Source organism: Talpa occidentalis, unplaced genomic scaffold, assembly GCF_014898055.3.
Source record: "Talpa occidentalis isolate TD23 unplaced genomic scaffold, MPIMG_talOcc4v2.1, whole genome shotgun sequence".
Lineage (NCBI taxonomy): Eukaryota > Metazoa > Chordata > Mammalia > Eulipotyphla > Talpidae > Talpa > Talpa occidentalis.
In genome coordinates this window covers 87,249,782-87,272,876 of record NW_026555331.1, presented here as the reverse complement: position 1 = coordinate 87,272,876, position 23,095 = coordinate 87,249,782, and the positions used below count along the sequence as shown (strand labels likewise).

Below are 23,095 nucleotides of genomic sequence, written 5' to 3'. Positions count from 1 at the left end.
ATAACGTTGTACAGCAAACCTCTAGAACTTAATTATTTTGCTTATCTGAAACTTTGCTCCCATGTTTCTTTCCCCCCAGGTCCTGGCCGCCCCATTCCATTCTTTGATTCTATGAATTTGGTAATTTTAGGTACCTCATACAAGAGGAATCATCCAGTATATGTCTTTCTGTGACACTGATTTCACTTAAAATAATGTCCTCAAAGTTGATCCATCTTGTCATATATTGGAGAATTATGTTCTTTCAAAGACTGAGTAATGTTATATGCATGTGTATATACCACATTTTATTTATCCATTCAATTGCTGATGGATATTTAAGTTGGGCCTCCCCAGTGGTGCAGCAGGTTGAGCGTAGCGCTGTGGGGTGTCTGCAGTCTCTGCAGCGCGGTTCAATTCCCGGCTGGCCAGGGAGATTCCCACATGGCGTGGCAGATCTCTCCTGTCGCACCCGCTGCTTCCCTCAGCAATGTATTTCAGTCATCTGCCTGTTCTGCTTCCCGCTCTGTTTCTGGTGAATCCTCTCACCCTCTGCACTTCTGGCCTGTACCCCAGCTCTTGTATAAAAATATATAAATCTTTAAAAAAAATAAGTTGTTTTTGTATCTTGACTATTAGGAATAGTGCTGCAATGGATGCAGGAGTGCAGATATCTCTTCAAGATCCTAGTTTCAAGCCAACAGGCATATGAAAAAATGTTCAACATCCCTCATAATCAGGGAAATGCAAATTAAAACCACATTGAGATACCACCTTACACCAGTAAGAATGGCACATATCAAAAAAACAAGCAACAACAAATGCTGGCGAGGATTCGGTGAAAAAGAAACTCTCCTACATTGCTGGTGGGAGTGCAAACTGGTCCAGCCACTGTGGAAAGCTGTCTGGAGGTTCCTCTGTTTACTAAAAATGGAGCTACCATAGGATTCGGCATTTCCACTACTAGGGATCTACCCAAAGGACACAAAAACAATGATTCAAAAGAGCACCTGTACACCTATGTTATTGCAGCACTATTTACAATAGGTAAAACCTGGAAACAATCCAAATGCCCCAAAACAGATGATTGGATCAAGAAGATGTGGTACATATACACAATGGAATATTATTCAACAATCAAAAAAGATAAACTCATGCCACTTGCAGCAACGTGGATAGAACTAGAAGGAATTATGCTCAGTGAAGTAAGCCAGAAGGAAAAAGAAAAATATGGGATGGTTTCATTTATAGCAGGAATATAGGGGAACCAAATAAGACATCAGTGTAAAAAACAAATAACAGTACAAAACACAACAAAGCAAAAACAGACAATTGTAAATCAGAGACATCCTGCAGGGAAAGAGGAGTGAGAGGGATCAGAGGGAGGGAGTGAGGAGCACAGGGGACTGTGGTCATGGTGCACGGGTGCCTTGGGGAAGGAAATTCTATGGGGACTCAATCTGAGGGGATGGGGGAAGCAAATATTGTCTAAAGAAATTTTAAAAATGATAAATGTTAAAATAAAAAAAATAAAGTATTAAAAAAAAGATCCTGGTTTCAATTCTTTTATATATATACCCAGAAGATTTGGTGGTAGTTTCATTTTTAATTATTTGATTAATCTCTGTACTTACTGTTTTCCATAGCAGCTATACCATCTTACATTCCTAACAACAGTGTGCAAGAATTCCAATTTTTCCACATCCTTACCAACACTTTCCTTTGTCTGGGGGTGTGTGGGGGGTAATAAGTATCTATCATTGTGTTTTTGATTTGTATTTCCCTGATCGTTATTGATGTTGAACAATTTCCAAATACCCGTTGACCATTTGCATGCCTTTTTTAGAGAAATGTCAGTTTAAGTTCCAAGCCCATTTTTTAATTGGGTTATAATTTTTTTTTTGCTATTGAGGTGTAAGATTTCCTTCCATATTTTGGACATTAACCCTCTATCAAATAAATGCTTTTCAAATAATTTCTTCCATTCCGTAGATTGCCTTTTCAGTTTCCTTTGCTGTGCAGAAGCTTCTTTGTTTGATTCAGTCTCACTTGTATAGTTTTGTTGTTGTTGCTGGTGATTTTGGTATCATATCCATGAAATAATTACCAAGACTAATCTCATGAAAATTTTCTGCTAAGTTTTCTTCTAGGAGTGTTACTGGTTTTGGCCTTACATTTAAATCTTTAACTCATGTCAAGTTGTGTATGTGTTTGTGTGTGTGTGTATGTATGTGTGTTTAAAGTTTAGGATAAGGTTGCAAATCATTCTCTTGCTTGTGTCTATCCAATTTTCCCAACACCAATTATTGAAAAGAGTATCCCTTTCTCATTGTGTATTCTGGCTCTCTTGTTGAAAATCAATGATCATAAATGCATGGGTTTCTTTCTAGACCTATTCTGTTCCATTAGTCTATATTTATGTCTTGAAACCAGTACCATACTGTTTTGATTACTATAGTTTTGTAATACTTTTGAAATCAGGAGCATAATGTCTCCAATTTTCTTTTTCTTTTTCAAGATTACTTTGGTTATTCAGGGTCTTTGTGGTTCCATATGAATTTTATTTTTTTTTATTTTTTATTTTTTTTAATAGAGGCATGTTTTATTTTATTTATTTGTTTGTTTGTTTTGTTTATACATGCACTGGGTACAGTCAGAAGCACGGGAGGGTGAGAGAATTCACCAGAGCCAGAGCGGGGAACAGAGCAGGCAGAAGGACCGAAGTACACTGCTGAGGGGAGCAGCGGGCGGCAGGAGAGGTCTGCGCGCCATGTGGGACCCTCCTGCGGTGGCCGGGGAGCAGCCGGGGATCGAACCGGCGCTGCAGAGGCTACGGGCAGCTTCGCAACCCAGTGCTCAACCGCTGCGCCACCGGGGAGGCCCCATATGAATTTTAGGTTGCTTTTCCTATTGGTAAAAAAAAATGCCATTGGAATTTTGATGGGAATTGCATTGAATGTATAGATAACTTGGGTAGTATGGGCATTTTAACAATAATAAGTCTTACAATCAATGAACAAAGCATGTCTTTCCATTTGTGTTTTATTTAATTTCTTTCTTTCCAATGTTTTGTAGTGTTCAGTATACAAGTATTTTACCTCCTTAAGTAAGTTTATTACTAAATATTTTGTTCTTGGCAATATTGTAAATCAATCTGTTTTCCTAATTTCCATTTCAAACAGTTAATTGTTATTGTATAGAAATGCAACTTATATTTATATGTTGATTTTATATCCTTAAACTTTATACTGAATTTATTAGCTCTAACAGTTTTTTACTTTTTAAAAATTTTATATTTTAATTTATATATTTTTTACATTGTTGCTCATTTTCCTCTCAGGCGTAATCCCCATAAATTTACCACCACCAAGATACCTGTTAACTGTCACTGTGATCTCTTGTGCTCTTCCCTCCCCTGTTTTGAGCCCTCTCCCTCCTGCTCCCCAGCTGAACATCTCCAACTTAGAGTTTGCCTGCTAGGTTGTATTTTTTTAATTTTTTTTTCCCCTGATCCCTTGTTTGGTTTCCCTATGTTCCTCCTATAAGTGAAACTATCTGATATTTTTCTTTTTCCTTCTGACTTATTTCCCTGAGCATAATCCCTTCCAGCTCCATCCATGTTGCTGGGAATAACATGAGTTTATCTTTTCTGATTGATGGATAGTATTCCATCATGTATATATATATACCACATTGTTTTGATCCAGTCACCTGTTTTGGGACACTTAGGTTGTTTCCATATCTTAGCTATTGCAAATAGTCCCACAATAATCATAAGAAGGCAAGTTTCCTTTAGATTAATGTTTTTGTGACCTTTGGGTAGATTCCTGGGAATGGAATTGTTGGGTCATATGGTAGATCCATTTTTAGTAGTTTGAGGAACCTCCACACAGCTTTCCATAGTGGCTGGACCAGTTTGCATTTGCACCAGTAGTGTAGGAGAGTTCCTTTTTCTCTACATCCTCACCAGCATTTGTTGTTGCTAGTTTTTTCTTAATATGTGCCATTCTCACAGGTGTGAGGTGGTATTTCATTGTGATTTTGATTTGCATTTCTGTGATTATAAGGGATGTTGAACATCTTTTCATTTACCTTTTTTTTTTTTTTTTAAGATTTATTTATGTATGCACATGAGAACTGTGGTATAGGCCAGAGGCGTGGGGGGTGATAGGATTCACCAGAGACAGAGTGGGGAACAGAACAGGCAGACTGACTGAAATACACTGCTGAGGGGAGTAGTGGGTGAGACAGGAGAGGTCTGCCTCGCCACGTGGGTTGCTCTCTGGCCGGCTGGGGATCGAACTCATGCTGCAGAGGCTGCTGATTGCTTCATAGTGCTGTGCTTAACCCCTTGTGCCAACAGGAAGGCCCTCTTCTGCCCATTTTTTAACGGGATTGTTTGCTTAGTTTTTGTGGAGTCCTACAAATTAAAAAGATTTGTAAATCTTTTTTTTTTTTTTTAGATTTATTTATTCAAGCACTGGGTACAGTCAGAAGCGCGGGAGGGTGAGAGAATTCACCAGAGCCAGAGTGGGGGACAGAGCAGGCAGAAGGACCGAAGTACACTGCTGAGGGGAGCAGCCGGCTGAGGGGAGCAGCCGGTGGCAGGAGAGGTCTGCGTACCAGCGCTGCAGAGGCTGCGGGCAGCTTCACAACCCAGCGCTCAACCACTGCGCCACCAGGGAGGCCCTGATTTGTAAATCTTTTTAACCAGTCCCTCATCAGTTGTACGGAGTGTAAATATTTTCTCCCAATCCTTAAGGTTCCTCTTTGTTATAGTTATACAGAAGCTTTTTAGTTTGATGTAATACCAGTTATTTATCTTTTCCTTTACTTTCTTTGCTTCAGGGCTGAATCTTTATTTTATTTTTTTATTTTTTTAAATTTTTAAAAAAATTTTTTTTTTTTATAGAGGCATGTTATTTATTTATTTATTTATTTATTTATTTATTTGTTTGTTTCGTTTATACACGCACTGGGTACAGTCAGAAGCGCGGGAGGGTGAGAGAATTCACCAGAGCCAGAGTGGGGAGCAGAGCAGGCAGAAGGACCGAAGTACACTGCTGAAGGGAGCAGCGGGCGGCAGGAGAGGTCTGCGCGCCATGTGGGACCCTCCTCCGGTGGACGGGGAGCAGCCGGGGATCGAACCAGCGCTCAACCGCTGTGCCACCGGGGAAGCCCCAGGGCTGAATCTTTAAAGAAGCTTCTGAGATGTACGTCATGGAGCATTTATCCTATGTTTTCTATATATTTTATGGTTTCAGGTCTTATATTCAAATCTTTTATCTATTTTTGAGTTGGTTTTTGTTCATGGTGTCTAACAGTGTTTTTAAAGGGAATCTTTGGTATTTTCTATATATAAGATCATGTCATTTGCAAATGGGCACAATCTTACTTCTTCCTTTACACTTCGGATGCCTTTTATTTATTTTACCTATTTAACTGCCCTGACTAAGGCCTCCAAAATGATTTCAAACAGAAGTGTTGAGTGTGAGCATCCATGCCTTGTCCCTAAACGGAGGAAAAGTTTTCAGAGTTGGGTGTTTTCTTTTTTTTTTGATGTATCATGATAAAATTTATTTCTTGGTCATGGCATTTTTTAAAAATATGCATCCAATGGAATATTACTCAGCCTTTATTTTATTTACATGTTTATTTAAGATTGCTGAGGAACTACAAACTTTGCCTTATCAGAAATAATAAATTTAATGGACATTGAAAAAGGAATCAATTTAATATTCTGATATGCCTAGAAATTGCCAAAATATCAGCTATTTAATCCAATACTTAGGATATTTCTAAACTTCTTAAAATCCTAGAGGAAATGCAATGCTCACAGGTGAATTAGGGTTGGAAGTCTTTTACAGAATAGCGTTAGCTTATTTTCTTTTTTATTTATTTATTTTCCCCAACACCATCTCTTATACCCTTTAACCCTTTCTCCCTCCACTTCCCTTTTAATCTCAGAAGTCTCACTTCATTTATTGGTGTCTACTGATTTTTATAACTATTTTGCTTTATTTAATCTCGGCTGCATAAATATCCAATATTTGTCTTTGTAATTCTGACTTGCTTCATTACACATAATTCCCTTGAACTCCTATTTTGCTGTAAATGCCAACTTTTTATCTTTCCTTATAGTTGGATAGTGTTTCATTGTGTCTATACCACATCCTCTTGATCTATTTCTCTATCAGTGAACACTTAGGTTGGCTCCATGTCCTCATTATTGTAAATAATATTGCAATAAACATTGTAGAGCACAGACCTTTTTGAGTTGATGGTTTCACGTTCTTCAGGTAGACACCCAACCGATATTGCTGGGCCATATAGTATTTCCAATTTTAGTTTTTTGAGGTAAATACAAATTGCTTTCCAAAACAACTATACCAGTTTAGATTCCCAACAGTGCAATGTATTAGGGGTTCCTTTTTTTTCCACATCCCCTCCAGCACTTGGTATTCAGGGAAAATTGTCAGTATTTTTTCCAACATTGAGTATAACGTTAACTGTGAGTTTTATACATATGTGTGCTTATATGTGTGTATACACAAATAATACTATGTTAAGATACTTTCCTCATTCCTAGCTTGTTGTTTTAATTATAAAAGGATATTAAATTTTGTCAAATGCTTTTTCTGCTATCTATTGAGATGATTATGTGATTTTTTATCATTTATTCTGTTAATATAATACATTATATTACTTCATTTCCAAATGTTGAATCATCCTTTCATCCCAGGGATAAATCTCACTTGGTTGTGATGTGCAGTCCTTTTAATGGGTATGAATTTTTTTTTTTGCTGTATTTTTTTGAGAATTTTATCATCTATATTCAAGGGATATTGACGTATAGTTTACTTTTCATATGACATGTTTCACTTTGATATCAGGATAATGCTGATCTCATAAATTGAGTTTAGAAGTATTCCTCATCTGCAGTTTTGGGGAATAATGTGAAAAGGATTAGCATTAATTCTTTAAATGTTTCACAGAATTCATCAGTGAAGCCACCTGGTCCCAGGCTTTTCTTTGTTGGGAAGTTTTTTGATTACCAACTTAATTTCCATCCTAATTATAGGTCTGTTCGCACATTCTATTTATTCATGATTCAGTCTTGGTAGGTTACATGTTACTGGGGATTTATCTGTTTATTCTAGTTTATCTCGTTGGTTAGTGCACAATCACTCAGTACTCTTTTATGATCCTGCTTATTTTGGCAGCATCATTTATAATGTCTTCTCTTTCATTTCTTGATAATGTATATTTGGGTTTTTCTATCTTTTTCAGAGTCTAGCTAAGTGCGTGTCAATTTTGTTTAACATCTTAAAAAAACAACTCTTATTTTCACTGATTTTTTTCTATTTACTACTTCATTTCTAAATATTTGTCATTTTCTTCTTTCTGCCTACTTTGGTTTAGTTTTTTTCTTTTTCTAGCCCCTTGAATTGTAAAGTTAGGTTGCTTATTTGAAATAATTATTTTTTAAAAAAATTTATTTATGCATACAAGTACTGTGGTATAGGCCAGAGGTGTGGGGGGGGGTGGTGAGAGGATTCACCAGGGACATAGTGGGGAGCAGAGCAGGCAGACTGACTGAAATATACAGCTGAGGGGAGCAGCAGGCGAGTCAGGAGAAGTCTGCTGCACCTTGTGGGTAGCTCCCTGGCTGGGGATTGAACTGGTGCTGCAGTGGCTACAGGTAGCTTCATAGGTTGTGTCTTAACCCCTTGGACCACCAGGGAGGCCCCTAATTCTTTTTTTAATGGAGGTATTTGTTGGAATAAACTTTTCTCTGTACTGCTATTTGCAGCATCCTATAACTTTTGACATGTTGTATTTTTGCTTTTGTTTATCTTGGTATTTCCTACTTTTCAATTTGTTCTTTGACCCAAAAGTTGTACAAGAATGGCTAGCCTAATTTCCACATATTTTAAATTTTTCTAGTATTTCTTCAGTTACTGATTTATAGTTCCATCCCATTGTAGTCAGAAAACATAGCTGGTATAATTTTATTTTTTTTAATTTATTAAGTCTTGTTTTGTGTTCTAACATACCATCTATCCTAGAGTATTCTGTGTGTGCTTAAGAAGAATGTGTATTCTGCTACCTTTGGGTAGAATGTTCTGTATATGTCTAGGAGGTCCTTTGGTCAATAATGTTGCTCAAGTTCTCTGTTTCCTTATTGATCTTCTGTCTAGATGCTCAATCCATTATTGAAAGTGGGATATTGACATCTCCTACTATTATTATATTGCCATCTATTTCTCCCTTCAGTTCTATTTTCCTTATATATTTAGGTGCTCTGATGTTGGATTTATAAAATCATTTATAACTGTTATATTTTCCTGGCAGATTGATCTTTTTATCATTACAAAATGTCCTTCTTTGTCTCCCATGGCGATTTGTAACTTAAAGTTTATATTGTCTGATTTTAAGGAGAGATATATCTGCTCTCTTTGTTACCATTCCACTGGAGTGTCTTTTTCCTATCCCTATATTTTTAACATAAATTAAGTTTCTTGCAGACAACATAGAGTTGAATATTGTTTTTCCACCCATTCAGTTACTCTATTTCTTTCCATTTGGAAGTTTACTCTATTTACATTTAAAGTAATTAGTGATAGAGAAGGATTTGCTATTGCCATTTTGTTAGGTATCCGCTAATCTTGTAGTACATTTGTGTCTTTTCTACTCTTGCTGTCTTCCCTCTTGTTTTGTTGATTTTTCTAATTGATATGCTTTGATTAATTTCTCTTTTCCTTTTATCTAGTTTCTATAGGACTTTTTTATGGTTATTTTTGTGCTTACATACAACATCTTACAGTTATAATAGTTTAAGTTAATAACATCTTTAGTTCAAATGCACACAAAAATGCTACACTTTAACTCGCTCACTTTTTGTTGCTGTTTTCACAATTTGCATCTATTTATATTGTGCATCTTTTAACATATTTTTAGTTATATCTGAAATGTTTTTCTTTTGACTTTACAACTAAAAGTCATTTGTCCATCATCATTACAGTAATCCAGTGTTCTATATAGATGTCTATATTTACCTTTACCAACCAACATTATCATCATATTTTATTCTCACCACAATTCTCTAGGGCTGATATTATCAGTTCCATTTCTAGATGAGGAAATTGAGGCTCAGAGATATTTGGGAACTTACCCAACTTTCACCTACTAAGTTGGGAATGAAATTTAAGTTCAATGACTACACTGAATGTAGGTCTGTTTAAATACAAAACTGGTGACTTCATTATACACTAGTTTGCTAAGGCTACATGCCAAGCCCTGAAGCATGATCCTGTTGTTTATTTCTTTTATTGCTGTTGAATTACAGGTCTTCAGATTCTCCTGCCAATACATGAACAGTCTCTGGAAGGAATAGTTTAATGTGCCTAAAGCATGATGATCCAACTTCTCAGTTTTATGGTGCAATCTTCTTTTCTCATTTTACAGGACATCCCTTGTCTGTGTCATCTATTCCAGTTATTATCTCCATGCTGCTCATTTCCATATCTTCCTTTTAGACATCTCAACCTACAGATTTTTCAAATTCAGCACATTGCAAATCAAACTATTTTCTCACACCTCTCTTCTTTTTTACTTCCAAGGCTGGGAAATCCTTCTTCTCCTTTTCCTACATTACCTTCTAGGTCAATGCAACCATCAGCCAAGGTTGCCCTAAATAAAGACCTCAAGTTTGGTTCTAGGCTCTGTTTAATTCTACCTGTGACATCCTTCCAACTGTCCTCTTCCTAGTGCTCACTGATAATATTGTGCTTCGTGTTCTCACCCCCATCACCTGGATAATTATAAAAACTTCATAATGGGTCTCCTTAGTTCTAGTCCCTTCCTATTCCATCTCATATCCCTTGACTCCACTCCCCAACTCTGCTGCTCTGGCTTGGATTGCAGAGATTGATGTGGGTCAATCTCAATCACTTGTCTTACCATCCTACCTCAACTCTGACAGTTTCAATTTCTAGCAATGCCAAATTTTCTTGCTATTCATTGAAGGCACCAAACTCTTCTGCACCTTGACTTTTGTACATACTAACTTCTCAGCTTCAAATAAATATCCTTCTTCATTTTTCTCTTAAGTAAGCATCTAAACACTTTCTGAGAATGAACTCAAATGCAATCAACTAAGGAGTTCTTCCTTGACTCCTTGAGAAAGAGTTAGTTCTACCTTCCTTTGTGTTTGTCTTCATAGATGCCCTATTATTACTTTTAATGCACTATGAAATTTTGTTGTTAGTACTTATCATGGGTCTTTAATCTCAGTGCATCTTAACACTAGGGTAATTTCTTAAGCATCCATTTTATTATGAAATATTGTAAGTATTCACAAAAGTATAGTTAATAATATAACAAACACCAATGGGCCCACTTCCTGGCTTTGTCATATATGATTCAGTTTTTTTTTTTTTTTTGATGAACAGAATATTGCAGTTAGGTTAAAGACCTCTGTATACCTTCTTTCATCCCATTCTCATGCTAGAAGTACCCACTACCTTTGATGTGCTCTTGATCATGCCCACACATATTTTTATGTTAGCTATACATTACGTATCCATAAGCAGTTATTTTGCAAGTTTTTAAGAGAATTTTAAAAATGACATCCTGTGTATGACCTTCTACCATTGAATTTTTCTTTCTGCTCACTATTATATTTTGTGGATTTAACCACATGAATTGATAAGGCACTCTTTTCTTAATTTTAATTATTACATAGTAATATTTATGAACATAGTTCAATTTACCTGTCCTTTTATTGTTCTTTACACCTTTTATGTTTAATATCTGTGTCTCCTTGAGCACATATAAAGATTTGTCTAGGGTATACAAGTACTGGGTCACAGGCTATGAACGTATTTCATGGCAGAACATATGGCCACATAGTGGTTACAGTGGTCATATTTATGTTCCTTGCAGCAGGGCAGATTATTCCAGTTGCTCCCTTTTATCCCTATTACCTAGTAAGAGTCTAGCACACAGGAGAATGCACTATATATGCTAATAATGATTGAATGGAAAAGTAAATGGTACTTGAATTTATAGAAAGTGAACTAGAAGCAGAAGAAATACAACTATTTTTAAGTAAAATCATCAACAGAAGAATATGTAGACTTGTACTATTCAAATGTAAATTAATTAACATCAAATTAAATTAAAAATTAGTCCCTCAGTTGCAATAGTCACATTTCAAGCACTCAGTTGCCACATCTGGCTAAATAGCTACCACACTGGACAATACAATTATCGAACCTATCCACCATGTCAGAAAGTTTATTGCACAGCACTGGTCTAGAAAACAGGTCTTTCTCTTTTCCTCTCTGACCCCTCTATCCCACCCTACCCTCCTCAAGCAATTAGTACTTTCATAATACCTTCTGGAGGCCTAGGTTCCCATTAAGCATGTCTTCCTAGGCTGGAATTCATAACTCATGATTCCCCATCTGATTTTTTTCATTATCTTAGATGCTAAATGGAACCCAGGTTACTTTTCAGAAAACTACAACTCTTACCAACATCTGATGGCAACAGGATGAGAAAATGTATATGAAAACTGCCTATGTGAACTCATTCTATCCAGAGAAAAACGAAATATATTAAATAGTTGTTATTTTAAGTCAAATAAAGTAATACAAAATTATGGTAAAATACCATACATAAGTTTACCATTTAACAATTTTCACATATACAGTTCAGTGGCATTAAGTATATCTGCATTGCTGTGCAACCGTCACCACCACCCATCTCCACAACATATTTTTCTTCTGAACAGAAAGTCTATAATTACTGAACAATAACTATACATATCTCCCATTCCCCAGGCCCTACCAAACACCATTGTACTTTCTATCTTTATGAATCTGATTACTCTAGGTACCTCCTATAAGAGGAATAATACAATATTGTCCTTTCATAGTTAACTTTCCCACTTAGCATACTGCCTTTAAGTTTCATCCATACTATATCATGTGTCAGTATTTTACTCATTTTAAAGACTGAATATTTCATTACATGTATACACCATTTCTCATCTGATTTTACCTTTGCTTTTTCCCTTCAGGTACTGGCTAGGTGACTGCATAGCCAAACAAAAGCAAACCATACATTAACAATAACTGATACAGTTTTAATATGATAATTCCCAAATACAATACTGCAAAATACAATACAATATGCTGGAAATAATAATGGTCCAGGAATGAGGACTCATAGGATCTGATTTCCAGTATTCTGTATGACAGGTAGGTACTTTGAAGAGTTAACTTAATTCCCTGAGCATTAGTATCTTCATCTAATGTTAAAAAAAAAAAAAAGGTCTTTCTTTCACTCTAAAATCCTTTGAGTTCAAGAGCGTTCTTTAGCCCATTGCCTCAAAGTTAATAGGGAAAGTGGGAAAGTGGATTTGAAGGCATTGTAGCAAAGCAAGGAGGGGAAATATAAAAGAGGCATCTCATACTATAAACAGGCAAGAACAGAATGCATTAGATATTTTAGTGGCTAATATCTTCCATCTGCTGTTGAGGGTTGAATCTCTGAGAATTCTTACTTATTTCACTTGGGTTTTGACTTCTAGTAGATGTTTGAGATCTTCTATATCTTATTTTTAAAAACTTAGTCCCAGAGAATATTTCAAAAGAGAATTAAAGTTTGATATTCTTTGCATACTATCACTTTTTTTCTATAACATTATTATACTCTAGTTAATTTACTTTTTCCATCAGCAAGTGACGATGATGGACTATCTCAGACACTACACAGTAGTGATATGGCAGGGATTGGTTATATTGTTCTTAATATAATATGGCTGGGGAATGGCATGGAAAAGAAGGAAAGAGCTTTGAAGACCTCATCTTCCCATTCTTCCTAACTCACATCTACAGTCTTGGTGTGTAACTTGTATTATGACTGCTGTTGTTTTTGAATATTCTTTTGTGTACTCTAGACAAATTAACAAACATGTATTTTACATTATGACATTTTCTTTATGCATGTGTTTTGCGGACATAGCCAGAAGGACACATATGGCCCTAATTCATTAATTTTAATTGCTGCAAAGTATTATGTTTTATGAATACAATACAATTTATTTCTCCATTCTTTCACTGATGTTTAGGCTGTTTTCAATTTGTCAGTGTGTGTGTGTGTGTGTGTGTGTGTGTGTGTATATGCGTGCGGGTATTTCTCTGTGGACACATGTGAGGGTACTCTTATAACCTTGCTGCTTGCCCCAGGTTTAGGAAATTTGCTTCCTTTACTTTTTTTTTTAAAGATTTTTATTTTTATTTATACAAGAGCTGGGGTACAGGCCAGAGGCACCGGAGGGTGAGAGGATTCACCATAGACAGAGCAGGGAGCAGAACAGGCAGATGCACTGAAAACACTGCTGAGGGGAGCAGCGGGCCAGACAGGAGAGGTCTCCTGCACCATGTGGGTATCTCCCTGGCCATCCAGGAATCAAGCCCATGCTGCAGAGGCTGCTGACAGTTTCACAGCTCTGCGTTCAACCCGCTGCGCCACAGGGGAGGCCCCCCTTTACTTTTTGGTACAGAATTTCTTTGAACCCCAAGAGTTCTCTTATTCAGCGGAGATAAACTGAGTGACTACTGAGTACAGATATGACAGGAAAAGCAAAAACAGAGTCCCTGGTCTCAAGGAGGGGGTCAGTCAATAGAATGAGATAATAATCAACAGTGAAAATTCATATAATATTACAAGTATAATAAATAATTTGATGAAAGTTCATCATCCTGTAAGTATAAAACGGGGTAACCTGTTTGGTTCAGGGTATCTATGTTGGTATTCCTGAAGTAGTGATGCTTGTTCTGAGAGAAGCAAAAAGGAATGAGTAAGAATAGCCTGGTCAAGAATATGAACTTAGGGCTGAGGTGGGGGTAGGAAAACATAATCCGAGGGAACAGCAGCACTACAAGCCTTGGACTGGAAGAGAAAGTGATCAATATAAAGAGAAAGCCTGTGTAACTGGAACAAAGAAGGTGGGAGAAAAATTCAATAATTAGGTGTGCCAGAACACACAGAACTTTCTGGCTTTTACCCTAAGGGAACAACACCATGGTTTTAAGCCTGAACGTGACACTGTCAGATTTGGCTTTGCAAACAACAAATTCACTGACTGTAGTATGGTGAAGCCTTTGCTACGATCGATCCCTGTGACCAAAGCTAGACAACTTGTTGTCACTGGCAGGATTCAGTCATTCTCTGGAAGAGAGATCTTAAATGAAGAAAATCTTGCAAGTAGCTGTATCTGCTCTTAGGTAGGATGCACAGCAGAGAGAGAAGGAAATTGGGTATATTCCATGAAGTGGTGAGAATTTTTAGAGAAATAAAAAGTGTAAAAGAGGAATTCTTGTAATGGGGAGACTGACCACTGAAGAGAAAAAGGATGAGGGAAAGAGAGTGAGGATGAGAGCCCAGCTTCCACGAGTGGCCTTCAGGACAAGCCAGTGGGTACAGAGTTCAAGAAGAGGCAGGCAGTGTGTTTTCCTTCTGCTTTGAGGAGACATTTAGTCTAACACAGGGGAATGAATAGGAATTCTGAGACTCATTTTGCAGTGGCAGGAGCACTTTGGGGAAATGCTTTGCAATCAGAAAGGAGGAACTAACTTTTCTGGAAAACAATTATTTTATTTGGCTTTTCCAAAAAGTATGTATTACCATAAGAATGACTCAGTCACTAATAAAAATACAGCCAGGGAAAAATCTGATTGAAGCATAATTGATTATGTTGGACAATTACAAATGCCCTTATTAAATAATTGCATTTAAACCACATGATAGTTTTATAACTGATTTATAAAAACAAAATTGTGAAAGTTTAAGTGACATAATTGTTCTCAGTATCACTACAATTTTCAAATGAAGCAATTTAGCCTTAGAAGCAATTTCACTTCTCATTGTGATGTTATTTTGGTGTCAGGCTGCAAGCTTTTGTTCCATGGCAGAGTTCTAGGAATGATGATTAACCCTTCCCTCTCCTTGGCTGAGACAGTGAAGTATTTTTCTAATGGCCCAATCTTATGCATTTTGCTGGAGACCCAGCAGCTTATAAAAAGAATGGCTTGCAACTCTCCAACTATTTACATGATTTACCACTTAACGAGAATGTGGTAGTCTCTGTACTGATGTGGGAAATATAAATCTTTCTTAGATTAGGGGTATTTGTGAACGCAGAAGAAAAATGGCCCAAACAAAGTGCCTTGTGTTTGATGGTATCAACAAATAATGTTAAGACTGCACAGTTTTCTCTCAAAATTACATCCCCACCGGAAACAATGTGGGGAATGGCTCTGTATCTTTGGCACATCTAGAATGCTAATCAAAGGTCTGTATCTTCAGGTTTATGAATAAAGACCTTGAAATATGCAACAGATAAAAGCCAATACCATTAACATTCCTTTATTTAGTTTCTGCAAATTAAATGGTCTTCATACAGCTACAGTCTCAGTATCATATACAAAACTTCCAAGGCATGTTCTATACTGGTAATAAGAGCTAAACCTGCTGTATTTCATTTCAGTCTTGCTGATAGCATTTATCAGCAAAATCTGGCTAAAAACAGAATATGCAACTTAAGCCTGATCATAACTGGGCTACAGAGAAGGAAAGTGGGGGATTATCTGAAGACTGGGAGCACAAATATAAGATTGTATTGTCATTGTGTGCTATAGGCCTTTTGGCAAACTGTAGTGTAAGCCTCAGCTGACAGGCCTTTTCACAACTGACAGAGGAAAATATGAAACTTAAATTCTTCATGACAGATAAATCTGCTGCATGAAAGGAAGACCAATAGGATAACGGTGGGACAAAAAACATATTGCTTTTGGGTAACTCCCTTAAGTCTACTTCTTTTGTAAATATATAAAATAGGCATTCAATGAATATCTTCTAAACTCCTACCTATCAACTTTGCTAAGCAAGCTGTTAAGTTGGAATGATAAAATAAGCATCCTTTCTTCAGCAGATGAATACAAAGTCTTATAAAACAGGGGTGGCAGATTAAATTTAATATGTGGGCATGAAAGACATTTCCTGGATGACTATCAACTGGAGTGGATTTCTTGAACCAAAGTTGACATGTTACTATTGTAGAAGGCTTATTAATTGAGATATTAAATGTACCTAATCCACTATGATTGGGATCTTTGTCAAATTTTTAACAAATATGACGATAAGTAATTTCTCTTTTCTGTCAGTGGGTCCTAAGCCCATGAAATGTAACTAGAGACCATCTCTTAGGATTAATATTGTTGGCCTTTCCATTGGTGATATATACCTTTCACCCTTGTCAAGGGCTTTGAGGGGGCTCTAGGGGGTTAGGGTTCTTTGCCTTTCCCATACTGGTTTACTAGTATGGCAGTTTTTTCCCTAGGAAAATTCACTTTGGTTGGCTATGTTGGTTCTATTTGACTCCAGTTGAAGTCTATAAAAAACTATCTCAAACCATGAAAGGCCAGATTAGACTGAGAAGTAAGGTTTCTTATAAATTTCTTAAGTCCTTTCAGCTATTCAGCTATTTATTGTGAAACCTCACTTCACGTTAGCATCTCCTGAGGGAAGTTTCTGAGCAGCATTACTTCTTAGGGGATAGGAGGGATTAATAGAGGCCCCTTAATAAAGACTGCCTCTTTTATTAATGAATGGCTAGACTGCCTTGGCAAATCCCAGGTGAAGTTGATAGACAATGTCTTGTTGAGACAGCCTGAAGCAAGTTTCAGTACCCAAGAGCAGATCTGCCTTGAACTGTCACTTTCCCTGGTTGCCGAGGAGTTCACAGAATGGGTGAAAGGAAAGATGAAACAGATATGAGTACTGGGGGTCGTTTTCCTCTGAGTCTTCATGCCCTGGGCACTGTGGGTTCTTCCCCCAGCCAGACAGTCCCAGCATGCTTAGGAGTAGGACTAGGGCACGGTCTCAGGCCGTGGGAATCTCCCACCAAGTCACAAAGAAAAGGAAGAAAGAGACAAAATTAGAGAAGCGGAGGATGTGGTGGTGGAGGACAAAGAGCAGGAGGAGGAGGAGGAGGAGGAGGGGAGTCAGCCTGGAGTCTGAGAGAAGAATCCAGGCGCCAAGGTGTAACAGCTGCTTCAGGTATGCTAGCCAGTCTCAGCTCGTTCCCAGCTCTTTCTGGCAAGCCCCAGGCTCAGGCACACACATTACACACACACACACACACTCAAGGCTGTGTCTGTTGCAAAAAAGCTCTGGACTGTCTGCAATAGTGCCTTTCAGATTCTCTCAGAGAGTTTGGCCTGCTGGGCACTGCTTTTCATAATTGTGGTAAAATTGCCTAAGACCTTGGTAAATAACAAAATCTACTCAAATACAAAGGGATTTAACTTACTCTAAAGATTATTATATTTTGTCTGCTGGATTAAAATTGTTTCCAAAGTTATTAGAGAAACTCAACATTAGCACTTACCTTTCTATAAAGAAACAAACCACATACACATACACAAAGGTGCAGCATTATACGGTAATTATCCAAAATGCTACCGCTTGGAATAATAAGGATGCTGGTGTTTACACAGCATCTTTCCTTTCCAAAGAATTCAAATAGCTTCACCACCCGTATTCCATTATTCCTATCAACAGTCTTCTGTGAGCTATGCGGGTGGCAAGGATAATTATCTACATTACACAGGAGTAACTGAGGCACAGAAGCATTTGGTATCACAGAGTAAGAAAATAGCAATTCTGGATTTCCTATATAAAACTTAAACTGTCAAGAGTTTTGCTGTTTAAATAAAATATGTATTCTTCTTTTCCATTTTGATTCTCTAAAAAGTAATTTGCAAAAGAGTCTTTCCTCTCTGGGCTGACCCCTTTGTGTGAGTTCTCTACCTTAGTACCTAGTACTGCATGTATTTACCTCCATTTCCCTGGTAAATTCTTCTTGAGGGCTGGAACTTGCTTGTCTCTACCTCCAATGCTTGGAACATGGTTAATGCTTCTTAAAAGTCTGTTGCTTGAATGAATGAAAGAAAATTGAATGAATGAATGAACAACTGTCTAAGAGGGATTTCTGACAAGGTAACAATCAATGCAAATTTGGACTTAAACTAAATATGTCTCATTTGATTGCATGTTTGCTGTGACAAATATGTCCACTTCACCAGCTTTCTTTTAAAAATTCAGTGAATCATTTAGAACTAATTCCTTTTCTGCTTGGGCTATAGGGTTTATTGTTTGGAATGATAAACTTAGTCTCACAGAAATACTAAGACTTCAGATGGCCTGTAATAATTATTTTCCCTGTAGCCTTTTTTTTTATATTTAAGAGAAAGCATTTAGGTGTGAAGATTTGGGAAGAGTGTTAATATAGTTATTATGCTGTCCCCAAGCCCTTTCCTCTGTGTATTGAATCTTAAAGTCAGATTGTTATTTGAGTGGAGGAGGGGCAGACCCCCCAAATAACAATAGGAACAATGATTGCTGTTCAAGGAGACTACAAATTTAACTCTCTTTTATACATTTTCCAATGATCAATACAAAAAAGGCAAGGTAATATATGTTAATCTTTACCAGATGTACTTTATGTATCCCTTTACGTTGGAAGCCTAGCAGGAGTAGAATGTCACAACAGACATTTACTGAAATACCTGGGGAAATGTAACAAAAAGTGTTAAAGGAAAATGGTCTTTCAGCTAAATTACCTAATATATTTGCTAATGGTATCTGATTTAAAAGCCATAAAAATACCAAGTTAAAAGCACATTAGAAGATGTGTTATATTTATAAGTGTTTGTCACCTTGGCAACAAAAGCTATATTCCAAATCTAACACTAGCTATGATGGGCCAAGACCTTTTAAAATTGGTAAATACTTCTTTATGGCAATGATCTGCTTTCAGCTACTGAATGTTAGAACTAGCAAAGGCAAGTTCTTCATTGCATAGCAAGTTTCTTTTTTTTTCCCCTAGCTTTCCACTACGGGTAGGCTTTTTCTTTCTATTAGTAACTGTGGTTTATTCTTAACAAGAAAACAATACATTTTCAAATAAAGCATCAATCTTAATTATTCCCTCCTTGCACTCAGAAATCAGATGTATAGCTTGAAGATTCCTAAAGAGAGTTTATTGATGAACATAAAGTTTTTATATTTCAATTTACCAACCACAGTCCTGATCTTGATTCCTGGATGAAATAATACACCTGGGTGAATATTATAAAATCAACCTTAGGTTACAAAAATCTATCTTCCTAAGTAGCTAGGTGGACTATATCTAGTATAATAAGGGATCTTGCATGAGGGAAATATTCACATAACTTCACATTCCATGTGAGCAGTGAAATTTATCTTTCACTGTGTCTCACTAAAATTCTTCCTGCTGTTACATGTTGTAAAAATTGACAGTTTAGGATGGGAACCCATGCTTTAAAAGGTGGATTTCAGGTGTACCTAAAAGAGGTTCAAATTTGAACTCTGCATTCGTCCTACATTTTTAAGCTCCAATCTGATTTCCAAATCCTATGAAAAATCTTTGGGTTATGTGCCAGTCAAAGATTATAATTCCAAGGGTCTAACTAGATTCCCATGTGGTTGAACCAATTTTCAGAAGTAAACCATGGAAAAGGTTTGGATAAACACATATTCTCTGTGGCCTGTGGCTGTTCACTGGGAGCCTAGACAAGTTGTCTCTGCTGCCAGCTTGGGAAAACCCAAGTTCAACTCGTGATTTGTAATCAATCTCAGCAGGTTCTCAGATAGATGGGCAACTTGAAGGATAGAAGACCATCACTCCAAAGTAAGTTTCTCTAATACAAGGAGAAAATGTGCCTCTTCTACCCAGAAGAAATCAATAAAAATTCTCTACCACATTAAACATTGCCAGGAACTATGTCATTCCTTCTTTTTATATTCTTAAAATAAGATCTTCTTAGTGAACATAAGAAATAAGGCTTAGTCTATCAGACAGACATGTTAATGGTACACAAGGAGAATTTCTAGGAGAGGAAAGGGTATGTCTCCAGTAGCTTTGAGTTCAAATATGTACTATGAGAACAAACTGACAAAATACACTCAAAGTTAAGCAAATTTACTATCCACTGACTGAAGGCAAAAAAAAATCACATGGATTAACTTGTATATCTAGCACTTAAACACATTTTTCATTTGACTCATAATGCAACTCACCTCTTGAGAATGTGTACTGACTACATCATGTTACCGCTAAGCCCTTTGTTTAACTTCTAATGAAATAATTGCTGGGTCATAGTCCGTTGGAAAATCAAAAAACAAACTTCCATTTTTGACTCAGTATAAATTTCAAATAGCCTATATAGAAAATTACAGCATCTTGTTTAAAAGTCACAAATGTCATAGCATTCAAAGCACTGACTACAAAGTCTCATTTTACTATTCAGAAAATATAGACAAAAATCTGATTATGGCATGAATTTTACAAGATAAAAAGATACAAGATATTTCATTGAAACAACCTTAATACAATAATGCAGAATCACTCAAATTTCTTCCTAAGGGAATAATTCACTAGTGAATTTTCTAGTGAATTTTCTCAACCCTATATCCTCTGCATAGGAGGCAAGCAATAAATTTTTGTAGAATTGAAAGTAAATGTGGGCCTCCCCTGGTGGCGCAGCGATTGAGTGCTGGGCTGCGAGGCTGCCTCTGCAGCGCCAGTTCGTTCCCCGGCCGTCGGAGAGGGTCCCACAAAAAAAAAAAAAAAAAAAAAGGTAAATGTTACATAGATGAACTTCAGTTAGTCTATTTTATACATTCTACATGATACCCATAGTTAAGGAACAAATGTCTACGCAAATGCATAACCAAGAAAATATATTAGAAGTCTGAGTAAAATAAAATAATATGATTCATTTCCATTTTGTTCATGCTTAAGTGTAGGCATTGCCTGCCTACACTGCCTACCTGAAAGCAGAGTAGAAATTAGGTAGAGGATGAGGCCACAATAACATAACCCATGGCCAGAATATGAATTAGCAAAGCAGGAACATTATGGAGATTTGCCATTGTAGAGTGAAAGTGCAGGTTTAAGTGACTAGGAATTGTGGTTAGTAGGCAGATTGGGGCTAGTCATAGATCAAGAATAGAGACTAACATTTGGGGAGTGTCAGGCCTTGTTAGAGATGCTCTTGGATTAGTCCTCATGACGAGACAGTGAAGAGGATATGATTATCCTTACAGATTGGACGCAACCTCACAAAATTGATTGATTGATTGACTGATTTTTTATATTTAAGGAGCAGTCTTATTAGGAAAAGGGATATGAGAATAAAGGACACCTGTATAGATGTAAGTGGGCAGAAAGAGCTGCCCCCCAAAATTTAAATGCCTGACTCAGTTGCTCTCTGCAAGTAAACAGTGAAAATGAGACATAATTAATGTTCTTTCCATGACACTACATTGTGTTGAAAGCCTGGCAGAGAGACACACAGATTAACTGACTTATACAGCGACAACACATAATCCAAGTTCAGAAAAAATGGAATCTAAATAAACAATTTAAAAATAGAAATGACTTAATAAGACCCCTAACTGCCCTGGGATTTTCCCTGTGTGAAATGAGCAATGTTATCACATAATCATGTTCTTAACCTCAACAGGGCAACCTGATTGTTTTTCAGTTACAAATTTCAAAGTCATACTGATTAAGACTTTGCTGCTTAGGGTGTTAGTGTTCACCATTCCAGGAAACCTGAGTCTGATTTGGAAAACATAAAATATTCTAAAGGCAGATCTAGTTATGGGAATTCAGACATTGTCTTTTATTGGCGACCTGACAAATTTGCTGCCACACCCCTCCCTTTGTGGTTTACATGCTGCTCCCATAGACAACACAGGCATCCCACTTGGAAGTTGATTGTTGTGTTTTGGTTTATGTTTCATACAACAACTGCCCCGAGCCACTTCTAAGAGAGGATAATAATGACAAATTTGAAATTTTCTCCCTAGGAAAGGAGGCTGTGGTGAAAACGAGAGACGACATTTAAGCAACTACCATTAAAGGCATTTTAATTTTCTGTTGACAAACAATTTTCCAAATGATTTACAGTGAAGTTTCTGGGCTGAGAGCCATACAGTCTGTCTAGGTCTATATTTTCTGGTTCCATAAAAGTGCAAATGAAATCTTTATTCTTCTGTTGGTTTTTTTCAGTGACAGACTTAATATCTTGAAAATCACAGCACTATTTGGGTTCCTGGTTCCTCAGCTGCTGTTGTCAACTTCCTACTGAGTCCCATGTCCCATCTCTTAGGCCATGCTCTCCTAATCCCAAACACTAATACTGGACTTCATACAGGAATGCTTTAAAAAGCATCGACTCCACACTCAGTAATAGGTGTATTCTTTCAGCCAAAGCAACCTCAGTAGTAGGGCCAAGGTCTGCAACCTGGAGGCTTAGCTTGTCCAGGAGATTCAGTCTCTGTCTCCTTCAGCCTCTGCTAACTTTAATGTTTTCCTATCTTGGATGCCATGTGTCTTTTTAGTTTACTAGTTGGTTAGCCTCTCTTAAAGAGTAAACCGCAGTCATGTTCGTGTTAACTTCCTTTGTCTGGCTTGTTATACTCAGGATCTATATTATTTCCTGGTGCTGAATAACTGCCTTTCTGTTTGTCTGGATTTTTAGTTCTGTCTTAAATAGCATTTTTTGTACAATACCCTCAATTTACAGGCAAAAATAAATAAAAATGTAAGAAAGTTCTCAGCAATAATTATTGGAACTCAGGTCTACTAATTTTGAGATGTAATGCTTTGATATGATGGGACTAAAGTTATTAGATATCTCCTTTAAGAGATTATTCCCCTTTATTTGCATTTTTATCTAATATGTCAAGAAATCTTTGAGGAAATTGTTTCCCAACTTTGTTAAAATGTTAAAATATAAAGCAAAATACCTAACTTTGTTCAAGGGTATTAGTCTATGGGAGGTTTTGTATATAATATCTTAAGAAACACATTTTTAAATAACACAAGCTTGTTCTATCAGTTATTCTGTCTCTACGTAGATGTGATAACAGACCTCCATTTAATTAAAATGGTATCATTTCCTTTAGTAGAGTTTTTGTTATAGTATAAAAAGTGAGGAATTGTTTT

At 36.8% G+C, this 23,095-nt stretch overlaps 1 long non-coding RNA gene across 3 annotated transcripts in view; it reads right to left on the bottom strand.

Annotated features, from left to right (window-relative positions):
* Positions 1-23,095, bottom strand: part of LOC119242560 (uncharacterized) — a 226,946-nt gene that overhangs the window by 146,680 nt on the left and 57,171 nt on the right. For all 3 annotated transcript variants that reach the window (XR_005124520.2, XR_008550715.1, XR_005124519.2), the window contains exon 3: positions 17,894-17,989. This is a non-coding gene — a long non-coding RNA (uncharacterized LOC119242560). The remainder of the gene's footprint in view (positions 1-17,893; positions 17,990-23,095) is intronic.